Below are 12,373 nucleotides of genomic sequence, written 5' to 3'. Positions count from 1 at the left end.
AACTAATGCATCTTTCTCAAGTGTTCTTCTGTATCTCCTCCAGTTCCCTAATTCACTTTGAATTTCTTTTCTCTATATCTCCTCATCCTTGCCCTAAGCCTTTTGTAGCAAAGCATTCACTGATTTCTGTCGTCATTACAATCTTTTCAGCTGGGACATATTTCCATCTGTCAAAATATCAAGCTATTTATTTGACTAAGCTATTGGTCACCTCTTCTGAGCTCTCACTTCCAGGCCAGCTTGTTTTGCATATGGTCTGTTTATGAACACATCACAGGGCCTTTTCTTATGTTAAAGATAGGAGGTGAGGGCAGGTTGTTTTGTTAAATGACCATTTAATCTGTTTTGACTGAGGAATAGATGGCATATTAGAGAACATCTTCTCTTCAAAATAGTATCATAGAGTTTTTAACAACCATCAGGTAGTCTGTTCATCACAAGGGCAACATACCTGAGTTTGAAGAAGCTCTAACTCCTGCTAGAGGAGGCTGTACTCTCCAGAACTCCTGCTTTATCTGTTCCTTGATGGGAGAAGTGTACGGGAAGCCCTTGCTCTGTTTCTAACTCCTGCCTTACTTGTGGTGGGGATTCTGGTGGATGACTGAATATAAACTGTTTATATTATCAGTAACAAACCTCCTCTGGTTAAACACAGCTTTATTTAAAAAGGAGAAATTTCACAATCTTAGTGTGGTTATAGTTTTTTGTAGGAGAACATGTAATAAACTATCTTGCTTGTTTAATAGCGATTCTTCCTTCAAGATCAAGTTCAGAATTGTTGAAGCTGTTAACTGTGGAGCTGGCATGTTGACAGAAGCTACATGAGAACGGCGGCGAAGATTAGACTGGGAGCTGTTATCAAAGCGATCGGCTCGAGTATTCATTCCAACGGCGAAGCTCAGGAGTGCTCCCGGACCTTGCATTTCCTCCAGGGCGCGTTTCCGCTCTTTGCAGCTCTCGCTCTCCGTAATAATCCGTCCTTCCTTTGACAAATCCGGTTAGATTGTGCTTAGTGTTTTAGCACTCCCCTCCCTCCTTATCACGTCAGGCATTGGTAAGAAAAAAAACCAAGGACTCTTCCAGCCTTGTTACAGCGGTCACAGAGTAACTCGGAGCACCACCCACTTTAAGTGGGTTTGAAGGATCAAGGCCAGATGGGGTGTAGCAGAATGTTAACTGTTTTCCAGTGACACCGCGCTGTCAGACTGCTGAGCCCGTCTTCGAGTATGTTGACAGTCATTCTGGAATAGACAATGTGCTAACCTCCACGGGATCGTTCAGGGGTTTGGTTCAGGTCATCCGCAAACAAGATTCCAAGGTAAAAGTGTCTCACGTTCCCAGTTTGGCTGCTGGCTTCTTGTTTTTCTCGGCCTCTCAGTTCCCCGTTTCCCCCCCCCCCCACCCACCCCACTGTGAGAGAGCAGCCGGGGTGTCAGGGATCGACAAACCGAGCGTCTCTGCATCTTCCAACCTAATGTGACCCCCCACCCACCCAATTCCGAGCGCTTTCCCGGGGCCGGTGCTCAGGCCGCTCCCTGCACATTGTTGCGGTGAGGATTCACCCTCTAGTGGCCATTTCTGATTCCCCCACCTCCCCCCAAAAACCCTCGAAGCGAATTGTCGATCTGCGTACATGAGCTCCAAGAACTCTTAATCCTTTTTCTGCTCACATGTCACAGACTTGGCGCTCACATCTGTAGGGCAGTTCCAAAGAAGCCACAGCACAGTCTAAAAGGCAGGCGGAAAAACAAGGAAGCAGATATTTATTCTGACTGGGTACGGGACGCTGAACGGAGCCATTTCTCGCTGCGGAGGTCGATGGGCTGTGAAAAAACAAGTGTGCCAGAAGGTAATGGAATATGCAAAAAGGGGGGGGGGGAACTAACACAGGGAGCAATGACTTAAATGTTTGTGGCTCCATCAGGATCCAGCTAGCGAAGGTACCCGGAGGGCAGATTTCAGCCTCGATTCTAATTCGTGTCCCGGCGTGAACAGCCTGGCGGATTTTGGAGCGAGCTGCCCAGGCAGGGAAGCTGAGAAAGGCTCTTCCTTCCTCACTCCCGGTTATTCCAGACCCGGCTGGCTCCGGGACTAATCCCGGTTCTCGGTGAGACAGCATCTCCCGCGTGGTGCAGCTCCGGGCACGCACTAACCGAGTGCTCAGACAGCAGCCAACTGCAAAGCCAGTACCTTCAACAACGGACAAAAATCGTAGTTGAATTCCCGTTAAATAAGTGTCTTAACTCGACAGCTAGTTTGTACTCAAGAGTATTATCTTCGGGAAATAGAATAAGTTAATTAACTTTTACATAAGCATCCTCTTGCTGCGTTTTGCAGCTTCCTGTCTGCCAGTTTAATTTACAGAAAAGCTGTTAGTTACATTTAATGTTACACATTTACGGTAACATTTAATATGCAGTGTTACGGTCATTCCTTGCCATTTGTCATGTTTAGAATAGGTAACCGAAGTACGCTATTCATTCTGACTGGTCGAACGCTCCTCATTATTTAGCGAACAGTAAAAGTACATCCCATTACATTGAAGTGATGGGGCAATTGATCTTCTAACATTTGGCTTCAAATTTACCAAATGAAACCTACATCATCTCAATCCAATCCTGGTGAACGTGGGCCTACAACACACTAACAGGCTCCCCGCACAGTTGGCGAGTGTAGGAAACAGACATCGCCACGCCAGTGACCATTTTATTTGATGATGGGACAATTTGCAGGGCTCTTTACTCTGCATCTAGCATTCTATTGCTTACCTGGGGAAGGTGGGGCAGCTTTCTTCTGGAATGCCGAATGGTGCAAGATAATTTATAGTCTCCGCTGCTGGCACGTTTCAGTTTTACAAACACGATAGTTCACAATTTTTCTTTTAAAAAATTAAAATGGGAGCTTGTTAAAAATTTAATTCGTTCGTGAGATGTGGACACCTGGCTGAGCCAGCATCTCTTGTCTATCCCCCAGCTGCCTTGGAGCAGGCATTGTTCAGATCCCTTCTGAAAGTACTGTCGTCCTTACCGTGTAGATACACCCAGAATAGTGTTAGGGAGGAAGTTCCAGGATTTTAACCCAGCTACACTGAAGGAACAGCGATATATTTCCAAGTCATGATAGTGAGTAGCTTGAATGGGAATCTGCGCTGGTGACGTTCCCACCTGTACAGCAGCCCTTGTTCTTCAGGATGGTAGCGGTGTTTGGATACAGTCGGGTTAGTTAATGCAGGGCATCAAGTATAAGGTATATACTGTTGCCCCCGTCTATGGTTATCGTGTATCGTTATTATTGTTCTGTCCTTTCTCACCCACCAATCTCACTCTCCCATACCCACCTACCCCATTCGCACACCCCCCAATCCCCACCTATCTCAGCTTCAGTTCCCATCCATCTCACCCCCCGAATCCCCACCTGAAATGTCCAGTTCTTCCTTTTTACCTCACATTGCGTTCCATAGTTTCCGTAAGAGCCACAGGCGGCTTGTGCTGGTAGGTATTCTTTTGTGAATGGTTGCTCCAGATGCTGCCAGCCAGACTGACACAGGGCTCTGCCATTCCGACATTCAAAGCAGCACCTGAGCCGCGCTTGAACTCAATGGGACAAACGGAAACCGCTGGAAAGCTGTTAAATCTTTGCTTGACAGATAGTAGGAACTGCAGATGCTGGACAATCTGAGACAACAAGGTGTAGAGCTGGATGAATACATCAGGCCAAGCAGCATCAGAGGAACAGGAATGCTGACGTTTCGGGCCTGGAAACATCAGCTTGCCTGTGTTCAAGCAGCTCTACATCTTCAAATCTTTGCTTGAACCGAGAGCTTTGGTCCCGCCGACCATTCCCCTCCCTCCCCACATCTGCCCAGGTATAGTCAGCGCATCCCACCCGAGTCTCTATTCACCAGCTAGGCTCCCAGCCAGCGCCTTCGATCTTTTTAGAAAAATCTTGCACCGAGGTTGGAGTTTGAACCTGGATGAACAACAGTGTGTCCCCAGCCTCCCGGTATCCTTCCTCTTCAGTACAAACTACCAAGTTACATCTCCAGGAGTTAGTCTTCCCTCTTTAGTAGGGGAAAGCCCAGCACTGGTTTGCTGTTTGAAAGGTAACTAACAGTGGAAGAAATGTCATTGTTGCGACCAGGCTGGTGCAGAGAGCGGCGGAGAGATCCCTTTCCCCCGGGGTTCTCCAGGCCCCCGGCATACAGGGGTTGTGGGGGGAGGCGGAGGCGGGAGGCCGAGACATCTCTCCGCTCGGACCCTGGCTCTTTCCCAACAGGAGAGCCGCCCCGGGCCGGCCTCCCCGCCCCCCGGAGGGTCCGGATCTCCCCGGGGATGGGGGGGGTGCAATTTGTGTGGGAGAAGCGGCTGCAGAGCCCGGTTCGAAACCGGGGAGGACCGAGTCTGACCTGGGGGCTTGGAGGTAGGTGAGTGGGGGGGGGGTGCGGGGGGGAAGGGCGAGGGTCCCCCCACCCTCTCCAGGGGCAGCCCCAGGGCAACCCGGAGGGGTGAAAAGGAATCTAATGCGAAGCATCTGGGCTCCTGAAGGGGGAAGGTTGGCGTGGGGGGAGAAACTAAGCAGCTAGAGGTTACCCCCACAGCCCCTCCCGCCAGCTGCCCCCTCCCCTTTCCGGGAGGTGCGGTTCTGGGCAGAAACCCCTGGGCTCCACTCAGATCTGCCCCTCTCTGTTAGAGTGAGACGAAAATTACCAAAACTGCCACCTCTTCCTCCCCCCCCCCCCGAATATTGAAGTAGCCGAGGCTTCAAATTTGAAGACAATTTTTTTCACCCACGAAACTTTGAGCTCGGTTGAAATGTACATTTCAAACAAAAAGAATCCGCTGTTCTTGACGCCACCACCACAAAATCCCGTCGTTCATGAAGATATTAGAGATTCCTGTTCGCTTTTGGAGTCCTGCAGGAGACTCCCAGTGAATATTCAGGCTGTGAGCTGCTTCACTTTCTCGGGAGCCCTGTCAGTTTCTCCGCTAAATACTTTTATTTAGAAATTTGCTCCCGCCAATTTGAATTTCCAGCCCGTTTCTTTTACTTTTTAATTGACTGCAGTTGCTTTCCGCGGAACGTTGTGTTACTGGGGAATTTTTTTCGTTTCAAAGCATTTTTAAAAAATGTTTGAAATCTCGAGTTCTCCGTGTAAAACATTAAGGTGAAGATTTAGTCAGTGGGATAAAACGCCAGGTCGGAGTGAGACTTGTCCTCTGTAAACATACCGCAGGTTAAAATTCTGGCTCATTTTTACGTTCTCTGATTCACCAATTCTTCCGATTAACTGCTTTCCGACGATCCCGGGATACACGGAGCGTTGATCCTGGGTTCAATTTGGTTCCTTTTTAACCCGGATCCCTCTTGAGGGAAGTTTTATTTTAAAGTGCTGCATGCCGGCCGAGACCCTGAGCTGTTCTGATTCATAGAATGCTTCCTAAATGTTTCACTCGGTCTTCAGTAGGGTCTGATTCCGCGTTGGCTATTTTTTTAAAAAAAAGCAGCCCCACCCCGTTCCCCGGACTACCCTACTACCTCGACCCCAAATTGGAGGATGCTGATTAAATTCGGCCCAGTTCCCCCCACCACCCCCCCCCGCACCAAACTGTAATGAGCAGTTCAGAAGCCACATGTAAATCTGAATACATTCTCCCCACTATGTGCGCCTCCCGCTCCCTCTCCCCAACTACTTCGGCAGGGTTTTACTGGAAGAGGGAGTGACAAGATGTGACAAAATCCAGGCTTTACCTTAACAACCGGGTTGGATGAACGTAAAACCGCCCCCCCCCGCGCTTTTATATTCGTGAGCACCTTGAAAGAAGTGTGCAGAGTTTTAAAAATTGGGATTAAAAATCATTCACGTTTATCAGGAATCTCTAACCGTTTTGGTCACTAACTCAAGCCTCGGTTTTTATTTTTGAAAAAAAACAAAAAATTAAACAGGAAAAGCCGCCTTAGACTCAGTTTTTTTAAACTAGATTCTTAAAGTTATGAATTACTAACCAGTATCTTAGTCCTGGTTCACCGGTTTACTTAGAACATGCCATTCTGGTTTCGGTCTCCCCGGCTTTTTCTTACACCAATAACTAAACATTCTCAAAGCAGCTCACTATTTGAACCATTTTCTCTACCGCTTTTAAATACACTTTTTTTACTACTTTAATTGCCAGAACAATAATTTTAGAAGTCTGTTCTAAAAATTCCCGTCTTTTAACTTTGTTTTAAATTTTGTCAAGTTTTTTTTGCATTAATTTGCGTTACAAACAGCGGAATTGTTCAATATCTAAGCCTGGCCTGTATAACTCAAGTTAAAACTGAAAGGAGCTCAGCTTTACCGAGGCCTCACCGACCACATTGCGGAGACTCATTTCGAGACATTTCTCTTCCTCCGAAACCTGACTGAGGCCCTCTGCTGGCCTCTGATTTTATTGCCCACCTTCTGACTTGCTCGAACCAGTTTCAAGGCAAGTTTGTCCCTGCCAGTAATACCTGGAGTGCGTAACACGTGGAAAAGGTGATTTCACCATGTTCGACTCAAGGAAATACTGTTTGATAACCACTCTGTTAGTACCACGATCTGTCGGCCTCAGCCAAGCCCACTGGAGATCTTTAACTCCTGAGTGTTCTCTGCGATTTCTTTGCACCTGTCCCTGCCTCATTCCTTGTGAACTCAGTCTTGTCGACAATTATTTCTAGATATCAGGAGTGAGGAAGTCTTTCCTTTCCATTTGATAGAAAATGGATGAGTTGAAACACTTGGAGCTAGGAAACTGTCATCCCAACAAAAGTTATTGCTTGGACAGTAGCCATTTGGTCTGCTCTTGCACTCACCCCCACCACATTGTTTTCTGTCTATTACCATAAGTTAATCATTTGCAACTAACTTCAGCTCCATTTTAAAACACTTAAAGTAACTTTCACCACCGTCTTCAAGTAAAACATTGAAGATTGGGACAGCTCACTGAGTGAAAACAATTCTCCTCCATCTTTCACCCCCTTTTTTGACAATGGTTTTAACCTCTGCAGCCTTTAGATTTTATGAATTGTGAGGAGGTAATAATGGAGTCACTAACTGACTTTTTGTCTCTTGATGCTTTTCTTCCTGCCGGACTTCATAGGACCAAGCAGAGGTTTGTGTTAACTCTGAGGGCCGAAAGTCTGCAATGGCTGAAGAACATGAGAGATTGAGCAGCTACTCCTGCTCTGAAAAATAGACCATGTTAAAGAGAGCTGGGGTGATCACCTAAAATAAGTCAGACCACCAACAAGGAGTGTTCCTATGTTCCCCCCAATGGGCTTATTTCTTTCCCTATTTCTGCAGCATTTCCAGAGCATTATTGTTGGCGGGGAAAAGTGTATGTTTTGTAGTGTGCAACATCATAACTGTATGGGATAGCCTGCATAGACCAGCTTGTCTTTTCCTGGCTTTCGTTCTTGGCATTCTTGTTACACAGGATTTTAAATATTCCCACTGAGAAATGAGATGAAGGCGCACAGTGCAGGGCATTACCACATCTGCAAAAAGCAGGAGAGGTGAGAGGTCAGGAGACAGTGATTAGATGGTGCCAGATTTACCAAAGACTAGGTTTGAAGTGAATTGTAGAACATTGCAAACTTGGGGGACTGAGTGGTTTCGTTCGCTCTGAGCAGGTGAAATATTGACAGCCTTGTGGTTACTGCAGAGTTAAGTGTCAGTCAGCAAAGCTGGCGAATTCAGTGTAGGATATATACATATGCAAAAAAAAGGCATGGACAAAATGCACTGAACCTCTAAAATGAAGGTAGTGTGAAACATTTAGGAAATAAAATTATGGTGACAGTGTTAAAGATGTACTGATTGTACATGTTAACTGTGACACTACAAACTCTGTACCACTGGCCAATTTAAAATTTACTTCTAAAGGGTGAGCAAGTATTGGCACACAACGTTGAGTAGAGTTTATTATAACATGAGTGACAATAAATGCTCCAATAACAATCCATATCAGGCTAAACTTAGTTATTCAAAAGAAATGGTTTATATTCACTGTTTATGTTGAACTTCAATGCCATAGGGTAAAGCTGGAAGCTTTGTGCCTCTCCTTTTCACAGAGAAGGATTGCTGAGAATTGAGGTAATGTGGATCACCGTCTTGCTGCACAGGAGTGAGTGAGGAGAAAAGCAGGTGGACCTTTTCAAACAACCGCCTCCTCCCACCACCCCACCCCCGAACAAAAACTGACCCAAGTGATTGGACAGTGTCTGGGGAGAAATGTCAACGGAGGGACATCAATGCACTTTAAAGCAGGGGAAAGAGAAACCACGCGGATGGTCATTGTGAATGATGCATTTTTTTCCCAGCTGAGCTGACCCTTGTGCATCAGCAGTGGGGTGTAGGCAGCACAGGGAAATGCCAGTATAATGGAAATATCACTGGATTATTAATTCAGAGTCCCAGGCTAATGTTCTACAGACACAGGTTTAAATCCTACTATGGTACCTAGTGGCTTTTAAATATAATTAAATAAATCTAGAACTGAAATCTAGTCTCAGTAATAGTGACCATGAAGCTATCATTGACTGTCACAAACAGCCATGTGATTCACTAATGTCCCCTCACAAGGAAATCTGCCATCCTTGCCTGACCTGATCTACATGTGACTCTAGACTGTCAGCAATGTGGCTAACTAACTGCCCTCTGATATGATCTTAATAGGCCATTCAGTTCAAGGACAATTAAGATGAGTAGTAAATGCTGATCCTACCAGTGACATCCACCTCCCATGAAAGAATATTTTTTAAAGCCTTCAGCAGCCTCCTTTCACAGCAACTCTTTCTCTAAACCTGTCTGGTCTCCTGCTGCTTTCTCCAGCTTTAAGGATCTGCTTTTCAAAACCTGTCATTTCAACAAAACTTAATTGCCTCTCCTAACTCTTCTGAAGCTGCACAGTATCACATCCTGAGATAATGGGAACTGCAGATGCTGGAGAATTCCAAGATAATAAAATGTGAGGCTGGATGAACACAGCAGGCCAAGCAGCATCTCAGGAGCACAAAAGCTGACGTTTCGGGCCTAGACCCTTCATCAGAGACCCTCTCTGATGAAGGGTCTAGGCCCGAAACGTCAGCTTTTGTGCTCCTGAGATGCTGCTTGGCCTGCTGTGTTCATCCAGCCTCACATTTTATTATCTCAGTATCACATCCTGTTCTGATTTTGCACCTTGGTGTGCTTCCCATGTGAAAGAAATTATAGAAATGTATTATTAAGATGTTGGCTGTTGGCTTGTGATGGATGGACTGACAGAATGGCATCGGTTACTGGAATAAAGGTAAAATACTGCCAGTGGAGGAGGTCTGAAATAAAAAAAAGAAAACGCCAGTAAAAGTCAATACTTCTGGCTTCATCTGTGGAGACAGAAACAGAGTGAATGTTTTGATTCCAATATGACTCTACTTTGGAACTGCTATATGGCATTTACCACTGTTTACTTTGGAAGGAGCCTCTGTAATGACCCCTCGCCCCCACTCCCTAGAAATGATGTCAAATTTGTGTGTCTTCTGTGAAATGCCTTTAGCTGTTTTATCATGTCAAAGGCTCAGTAGAAACCCAAGCTGTCTCCAACCTTGGCTGTGATTTAGTCAGCCCCCCTTTTGTTCAGTTTCCACTGATTATAAGAAATAATGTGAAACATCTTCCTGTAGAAGAACATTTTATGGTGATGCTACACGGAACCCCCCCCCCCCCCCCCCCACTCTGTTGTTGTTTCTGCCAGTTCAGTATGAGTTCAAATCCCAACCTGGCAATTGATTGAATTTACTTTAAATTATTAGGCTGGAACTTAATGTTGGCTATGAAAACGAAACGTCAGCTTTTGTGCTCCTGAGATGCTGCTGGGCCTGCTGTGTTCATCCAGCTTCACACTTTATTATCTTGGATTCTCCAGCATCTGCAGTTCCCATTATCACTTATAAAAACCTACCTGGTTCACTCATGCCTTTAGAGAAGGAAATTTGTCATCCTTACCTGGTTTGGCCGACGTGTGACTTTAAGCTAAAGTAGTTGATTTTGAAAAGGCCGAGCAAGCCATTCAGTTCGAGGGCAAACTGAAAAAGGGTCACTGGACTCGAAACATTAACTCTGTGCTTTTTTTTTCACCACGGATGCTGCCAGACCTGCTGAATTTCTCCAGCAAATTGTTTTTGTTTCGGATTTGTAGCATCCGTAATTATTTGTTTTATTTTAGTTCAAGGGATGGGCAGCAATTGTTAGCCACACGCCCGCTGCCCACAAAGAATACCTATTTTAAAAGTGTACAATTTTGCCATGGCTCTAAGGTTGTAATTTGAAGGATTGCTACACTGAATATAGGGGAGATAGAAAATGTAGATGTAAAGGGAGGGAGAGGGAAAAAACCTCGTTTTGCATGTGAAGCTGGCCCTTAAACGCAGAGCTGAGCTGCTTGTGAGTAGCTGCGCGCCCAAACTCTCCCAAGTAATGGCCTCGGAGCAAACTGCTCGGTTTCTGGATGAGTCATGTCCCCAAGCGGGTGACTCGATCAGCTCGGTGGCTGTCCGACGCATCCAGCCTTAACCGACCCCTTAACACCGAAAGGAGACTGGGGCAGTCAGATGGTAGTATCGGACTCAGATGACAAGTTTATCAGTGGGGCCGCTGGTATCACTGACCCGGCTTCGAAGTGGGTGGAGAGTGTGATTGCTGCATTGGAAACAGAACTGAACTGGAGATCCAACTGGCATGTGGTTGCCGGTTGCACTTGGACTCAGGGAGCGAGGATCCTCTTCTTTCGGCACGTTTGGATGCAGTGTTGTACTGGCTTGGATGAAACAACTGCAGTTTAATGAGGGTAGAACCGGGTCACACTCAGTGCTGGAACCAAGTTTGACAGCACATGATTTGAGGCTTGTCCCCTGCGTGCATGGGTTTGGATCAAGTTGTTTCGATGAAAACAATCTTGTACTTGACATATTAAATGCAAACACACAAAATACAATGCTGCAGAAGGACACATTTTGCTTTAATTTGATCTTGCAACGGAAAGAAACTTAACTGAAGGTAAAATACGCAGACGAGCAAATGAAATGTCAATAACGAGCGAACAATGTGCACAAAACTGTGAACAAAATGATTCAGGTCAGGATTTTACAGACTGGTAAATGGTTCCGATTACACAGTCTGATTGTGCCGCTGTCACAATCCAGTTCTGGGTTTTGAGTTGGTGTACATCTGCTACCTGTTTGCAAAACATTGATTTAACCAGCGTCCTACGGTCAGGCCGCACTCGGAGACTCAGGCAGGAAGGAACTCGAGTGCCTCGGGACGTGAGACAAGGGACGTTCACATCCAACGCCAAGCTGCAAATAGCAAGCAACCCTCAGCAAGAAATGCTGCACCAGGTTCAGAATCGGTAACTTGAGGACAGTCAGGGACACTGGATACGCTGAATATTTCTCATGGCTCTCCAGGCACTGCAATATTCCCAAATATAGGAATTTATCTGAGTGGACACACTACTGTCTGGAAACGCCTTTCTTTTCTAAAGCCGCAACGCGCATGGAGGTTGTTTGGAAAGTTTGACTGTTTTAACCTAAATCAGTGCAAGTCCAGGACATGAATAATTATTGGCCCATAGTCATCATGGATTTGGCTCGTACAGCGTGTTTTCAAGTCAGCTATTTCAACATGTCTAAACTAGATTCTGCAAGTTTGCTTATTTTAAATAATCAAAGTCAGTTTCCTTTAATTTACAATATGGAAGTATTCAACTTTGCTTCAGTTTGGATTTTTGGTAAATTTCAATGTGAACGTCAGACACTGAGGCTTGATCTTTCCCATCTCCACTTGGATTTCAGCCTGACATGTTAGCTCTGGACTGTTTCACTCAGTATCGGTCAGTCCGGACTGTCTCACTCTCAGGACTGATCACTCTGTACTGTCTCACTGTCAGCACTGATCACTCTGTACTGTCTGACTGTCAGCAGTGATCACTCTTTACTGTCTCACTCTCAGGACTGATCACTCTGTACTGTCTCACTGTCAGCACTGATCACTCTGTACTGTCTGACTGTCAGCAGTGATCACTCTTTACTGTCTCACTCTCAGGACTGATCACTCTGTACTGTCTCACTGTCAGCACTGATCACTCTGTACTGTCTCAATCTCAGCGTTGATCAGTCTGTACTGTCTCACTCACAGCACTGATCAGTCTGTACTGTCTCACTCTCAGCACTGATCACTCTGTACTGTCTGACTGTCAGCACTGATCACTCTGTACTGTCAAACTCTCAGTACTGATCACTCTATACTGTCTCACTGTCAGCACTGATCACTCTATACTGTCTCACTCTCAGCACTGATCACTCTGTACTGTCTCAA

The 12,373-nt window shown here is 45.8% G+C and overlaps 1 protein-coding gene across 3 annotated transcripts in view; it reads left to right on the top strand.

Annotated features, from left to right (window-relative positions):
• The first annotated feature begins 904 nt into the window (after positions 1-904).
• Positions 905-12,373, top strand: part of nbl1 (NBL1, DAN family BMP antagonist) — a 33,881-nt gene continuing 22,412 nt past the window's right edge. For 2 of the 3 annotated variants that reach the window (XM_048561458.2, XM_048561457.2), the window contains exons 1-2: positions 905-1,318; positions 1,680-1,849. The gene's annotated coding sequence lies outside the window, so the exon portion shown is untranslated. The remainder of the gene's footprint in view (positions 1,319-1,679; positions 1,850-12,373) is intronic. The other variant, XM_048561459.2, reaches the window with a different exon arrangement.

This window comes from Stegostoma tigrinum, chromosome 28 (assembly GCF_030684315.1).
Source record: "Stegostoma tigrinum isolate sSteTig4 chromosome 28, sSteTig4.hap1, whole genome shotgun sequence".
In the NCBI taxonomy this organism is placed as follows: domain Eukaryota; kingdom Metazoa; phylum Chordata; class Chondrichthyes; order Orectolobiformes; family Stegostomatidae; genus Stegostoma; species Stegostoma tigrinum.
The sequence above is the reverse complement of the archived record's forward strand: the minus strand, read 5'-3'. Positions and strand labels throughout refer to the sequence as shown.